Raw genomic sequence first — 6,077 nt, forward strand, 5'->3', positions numbered from 1 at the left:
AATCTGGAAAAATGCGTTTTCGGTGTTCCGGTCGGAAAGCTGCTCGGGTTCATTGTTTCCAATAGAGGAATCGAAGCAAATCCAGCCAAAATCTGAGCCCTGTCACAATTGGCAATACCAACAGACCTAAAGCAGATCCAAAAGTTAGTTGGGTGCGTGTCAGCTTTGAGCCTCTTTATCTCCAGATTAGGAGAAAAGGCATTGTCGCTTTATCGCCTTCTCCAACGTACCGACCACTTTGAGTGGACGGATACGACAATAGCCGGATTGGAAGAAATAAAAACTTTGTTAGCAAGCAACCCAATCCTCGCTACACCAAACGTTGGCGAACCTATGTTGCTCTACATATCTGCAACTCACCAGGTGGTGAGCGCGGTGCTCATCGTCGAACGAGAGGAAGAGGGACACAAATTCCCACTCCAAAAACCGGTATACTATGTATCGGCGGTCCTCACACCATGAAAATCCCGATACCCACACTACCAAAAGATAGCGTATGCGGTCTTTATGGCATCCCGGAAGCTGCAGCACTACTTTCAAGAGTGTTCAATCATGGTGGCTTCCGAAGTACCGCTCAATGACATCATAAACAAACGGGATGCCACCATCTGCATCGCCAAATGGGATATCGAGCTCTTACCATTTGAAATAACATACAAGCCACGCCGAGCTATTAAATCTTAGGTGTTGTCTGACTTTGTTGCCGAATGGACAAAAGCCGAACTCCGCAAGGAATACATCACATACTCCAACCGGGTGATGTACTTCGACGGCTCTAAAATGTTAGCCGGATTGGGAGCTAGTGTCATCTTAACATCCCCCATAGGGGACACAGTCCGCCACGTATTACAAATAATGTATACGGACTCCAACAACGCAGCCGAATATGAGGCACTACTGCACAGCCTCCGTACGGCTGTTTCTATGGGCATTCAACACCTAGAGGTGTGTGGGGATTCGAATCACGCAATATCCCAAATAAACGGAGATTTCGATGCAAAAGATCCAAAGATGGCGGCATATCGAAATGCCATACTCAAAATATCAGCTCGGTTTGAGGGGCTCGAATTCCATCATGTTGCTCGAGACATCAATCAGCTAGCGGACATCCTTGCTCGAATGGCACTAAACGCGACCCCGTCCCGCCTAACACCTTTGTGGAAATGCTCTTCAAGCCATCCGTGGTATGGCAGGACGAGAGCGGAAATACCAGTCCGGCACCAATCACACCCCCGGATGCCGAACACGGTTGAGATATCATCGGAGGCTCGGGCACCGAACCAACGCCTTCCGCCCATGAAATCATGGCGGTAATTGCTCCATGGACAGAACCCTTCTTAGCCTACCTTAATAGGCAGGAGCTCCCTGATGACCAGAACGAGGCTCGTCGCATAGTTTGACATTCTAAAGCCTACAAAGTTCATGAAGCAGAACTCTACAAGAAAAGCATTACTGGAGTTCTTCAAAGATGTATCTCCGAAGAGGGGGGCGGCAGCTCTTGGCCGAAATACATGCTGGTCTTGGCGGCCATCACGCCACAGCTCGGGCCCTCATAAGCAAGGCCTTCCATATAGGTTTCTTTTGGCCAACGGCCTGAGCAGATGCACAGTCCCTCATACAATGTTGTGTCGGATGCCAGCTTTTTTCCAATCAAATCCACATGCCGCCCACTACCCTAAGGACAATCCCCATTACCTGGCCTTTCGTGGTTTGGGGGCTAGACATGGTCGGTCCCCTTAAAGGGGGAAGCCATAAGAAGAAATATTTACTGGTTATGGTGGATAAATTCACTAAGTGGATAGAGGCCAAACCAGTAAAAACTGCTGAAGCCGGACCGGTGATCGATTTCATATCCGGTGTCGTACACCATTATGGTGTCCCGCACAACATTATTACTGACAACGGCTCTAACTTCATAGCCGATGAGGTGAAAAATTGGTGTGCTAACCTGGGCATCAAGCTCGATTACACCTCCATATATCACCCTCAAACAAACGGTCGAGTCGAACGGGCTAATGGCTTGATAATGAGCGGCATCAAACCCAAACTAGTGTGATCTCTAAAGGAGTCGGATAAACACTGGGTCGAGGAACTCGATTCCGTACTCTGGGGGCCGCGGACCACGCCCAATCGCACGACCAGATACACACATTTCTTCATGGTGTATGGTGCAGAGGCTGTCTTACCTTGCGACATTATTCATGACTCGCCTAGAGTGCACATGTACAAAGAGAGAGAAGCCGAGCTCGATCGGCAGGATGACCTAGATGGCCTGGAGGAGGAGCGCGATGTTGCAAAGGCCTGTTCCGCATTCTATCAACAACAGGCCCGGAGATACCAAAGAAGAGAAGTGCGGGCAAAGACTTATAACGTTAGTGAGCTCGTTCTACGCCTCCCAGAGAAGAAAAAGGACAAGCTCAAACCAAAATGGGAAGGTCCCTTCATTATAGATGAAGTTCTCACTGGAGGAGCCTGCCGCCTTCGCAATGCATCGGATAATTGCCTAGAGCCGAACCCGTGGAGCGCTACTCGACTTCGAAGATTCTACGCATAAGTCCGGCCATACTTATTTTCCATTTTCTCCTTTTCAACTTTTATTTTTCATGTCGTTTTTATATGATTCTCCATTATGTGTTTGGATAAGCCAAACACTTGAGGGGTATACATCCTTGAATCTACACACCCCACCATGACTGGGGGCTTCTGTAATTAGAAGCTTATTATTATTCCGAACCTAGAGCTCACACCTCTCCTCTCCTCTCCCACCTGCCCCACGCCCTTCACCATGGATCTAGCCTTTGATCTTCACCATGGAAGGCCTACTACACTGGGATTTCAACCCTGGCCTTGCGGTGGCCGATCAAGTACGTCGTCGGTTTGGAGAGACGGTCCATTTCTCTCCATCACGTCCCACCAAGGAATTTTTCTTGGTGGTTTCATTCTCTTCGGCATCATTCCCTCTATCTGAGGAATCTGTGGGTGTGGCTCTCCAATGCTGCATTGGTGTTCATCTCAAATGTTTTAAGGTATTTAGAATCAATGAGAGGTCCTTCTGTTTCTCTGTGGCTGGTAACAAAGTTAGTCATTTTATTCATGGCCTTAAGGATCGTATTTGGCCAGATTTCATTTGTCACTTTCACTTGTTCAATGGTCGTTTCAATGGGTTTAAGCATTTTTATTCTCAGTGCCATGCTGATGAAAGGTTGGAAATTATTGCTAGTCGCAGCCCCATGGCAATTCATGTTGACAAAGCCGCTCTCACGCATTCTAAGGGCGCTGATCCGGCTTCTGCCAAGGAACTATGCAAATTTGGTCTCATTCCGCTTACATCCTTGGATTTCAATGACTAGCATTGCCATGAAGCTTCAAGTTCATCCATGGTCCCGGCTCAGGCTCCCCCAACAGATTGCACACCGAGCATGCAGCCATCATCGAGACATAATCAATGCTTAATTGATCAGCGGGAGCATTTATTGTTGATTGGCAAATTTTGGTTTCCTTATCCACCACTTACCCATGATTTCCACAATGCTTCCTTTCGTCGGCTCTCAAATACACTCCACAGCACACATCCTGGCCGCGGGTGCTCTCCAAGGCACACATTGCGGATTTACCGCATGCAGGATATGACAATAATGAACTTGCCGATCTTATCAATTGCTGGGCAGTGCTTTGTGCCAAATGTTTGCAATGGGGAGATCATAAACATAATTGCCATGCACGGATTATATGCCTTAACTGCTCTGCGCCTGGTCACAAAAGCTTTAGTTGCCCTGCTCGACATATTTCTTTTGCTGGAGGCAATTCTTTTATGAGAGATGCCATTAATGATTCAGTCAAATCAAGTCATCTCGGGCATCAAATCAATCACCCCCTGCTGGCCCGCACTTGCCCCTCCATGGTCCCAAGAAGCCAACCCCCTCCACCGTCTGATGCATCTTGTGTGGCCACTACGGACACCTGGAGCCCGATTGTTGGCGGCGACAGTGGGCGCAACGGTGGCAGTGGAAACCAAAACTCCCCTCCATCGCCCTTGACACCTCACATTCTCCTTCCCCGTCCACCTCGCTTCCCAATGCTGTAGAGCACTCTGCTCTAGCTGCGCCACCACCAAAAACCCCCACCACCACCGCTCTCATCGCCACCACCACCGGCCCCGTCGCCCTCGCCTCCACTATGGCCAACTATCCGGTGAATCCGATCCCATTCCTCCCTGCAGGCTGGTTCGTCAAGCCGGGTTCGGCAGATAGAAAGGTGTGGGCGGACATGGTGGTTAAGCCAACCCCACCGCTCAACAACAGCTTCCTCGCCATCGCAGAAGCTAGCCATTTTGTTCCTCTTCATCTCCGAGAGGGGCTCCACAAAACCATTGAGGGTCTGTTGTATGAGTCAGGGCTGCACACTACAGACTCATCTGACCATCCGCTCGGTATTGGTATGTACACTTTTGCCAACTCCTTCGTCCAGGACACAGCAGTCAACACTACCTTCCAATTAGATGATGAAGATCTGGTAGTTTCTTTTGTGCACCACAATGCTGCCCTGAATATGCGTAACACTACCTATGGGCCTGAAGTTTGGTTGATGTACATTGGATTTCCTGATGACTATCAGGCTGATTTCTACCTCCAGTGTTCAGTAGATGATTATGGTAGATTGGTCTCCTGGAATAACCCAAATTTGGATCATACTGTGGTTCTCATCAAGGTTAGGGTTATTCACATGCGCCTCATACCCAAGATCATTGTTGTTCGTCAGTTAGGTGGAGACCGCGCTTGCTGGACTGCTGTCGTTTATATTTTGTGAGGCGCTGACTGGAATGCACATGACCCCGAAGTTCCTGTTGCTGATGAAGAACCGCCCCCGGCAAATGGCATCCCTCATCCTATGTTTGGGGATGGCCTTACTGCTGAACAACTTTACCAACAACAACTGTAAAATTGGCTTATTCAAAATGGTGTAGGTAATGATCAGGCACCTCATAATGCTCCTCAGCAAGATGGACCTCAGAATGCTCAATGGGATCCCTGGCCCCAGCCCCCTATTCCTCAAATGCCTACTACTCTGGTGAACTTTCAGGCTTGGCTTGCGGCTCAAGGCCTTCAGGTGCAAGATGGAATTCTTCCTCAAGGTAATGTGTCTGACAGTTTGAACTCTGCCTCACTGGAATCAAGCTCAAATGCAAGCTCTCAGGGTTCCTCTTCCATGGCCAGTATGCAGACCAACACTTTTCTTGTGGCCCCACCTGCTCCTCAAAACATCATCAATGTGGATGTGGCAATCACTGCTGGATCACTCCAGGTCAGCATATCTGTTGAGGGAGGTGACTGTGTTAGCTTCTGATCTGATCCCTAGAAATCTCTTCACTGAATATTTATCAAGATCAATATTGTCTGTTGTTGCTGCTTATGGGCCTTGGAGCTCTGGGTATGGATTACCCCCTTTGGAATTGCAGGTGACACCTCCTAGGACTTTTCTTCAAGTGGCTACTAATGATGCTAATCATCTGCTGTGCTTTACCGCTGCTATACACAACCCTGCAACTAGTTCTTCAGTTTAGATCTCTGAAATCACACCTGATCAACCTGTCTCTGTCATGCCTACTGTGTTGCCTGCTAGTTCTTCTGAAGCTAATCAAATGATGCCTGATAGTGATTTGGAGGTGGACTCCACCAGTGTTTGCATTTTGGTTGATGACCCTGCTGCTTCTGAGGCTGCCTCTCTTTTGGCGCCACCAGTGGATTTGAATGATGGGCTTGCGCCTGCTTTACCTCAGCCCATGGATGGTGAACCTGAATTGGGCCTAGCCCACGTGCTTTCTGATGTTCCTGGGCCGTCCACCACTCGTCCACACCGCTCCAAGTGCAAGGCTCCACTAGTGACCACTGAAGTACGTCGCAGCACTAGATCTACACGGTTTGATGGCTTCAGAGTGCCTCAGATTACTGATGTGCGCATCACCTCATCCAAAGTTAAGCCCAGAGTGGTTCCTTCTGCTAATGCTGGCCCTTCTGAACCTGTGGATCAACCGCCTCCACCAACCCCTCTTCGCGCCATGCAAGACATCGGCATCAACC

The sequence above is a fragment of the Triticum aestivum genome, chromosome 7A (genome assembly GCF_018294505.1).
Source record: "Triticum aestivum cultivar Chinese Spring chromosome 7A, IWGSC CS RefSeq v2.1, whole genome shotgun sequence".
NCBI classification, from domain to species: Eukaryota; Viridiplantae; Streptophyta; class Magnoliopsida; order Poales; family Poaceae; genus Triticum; species Triticum aestivum.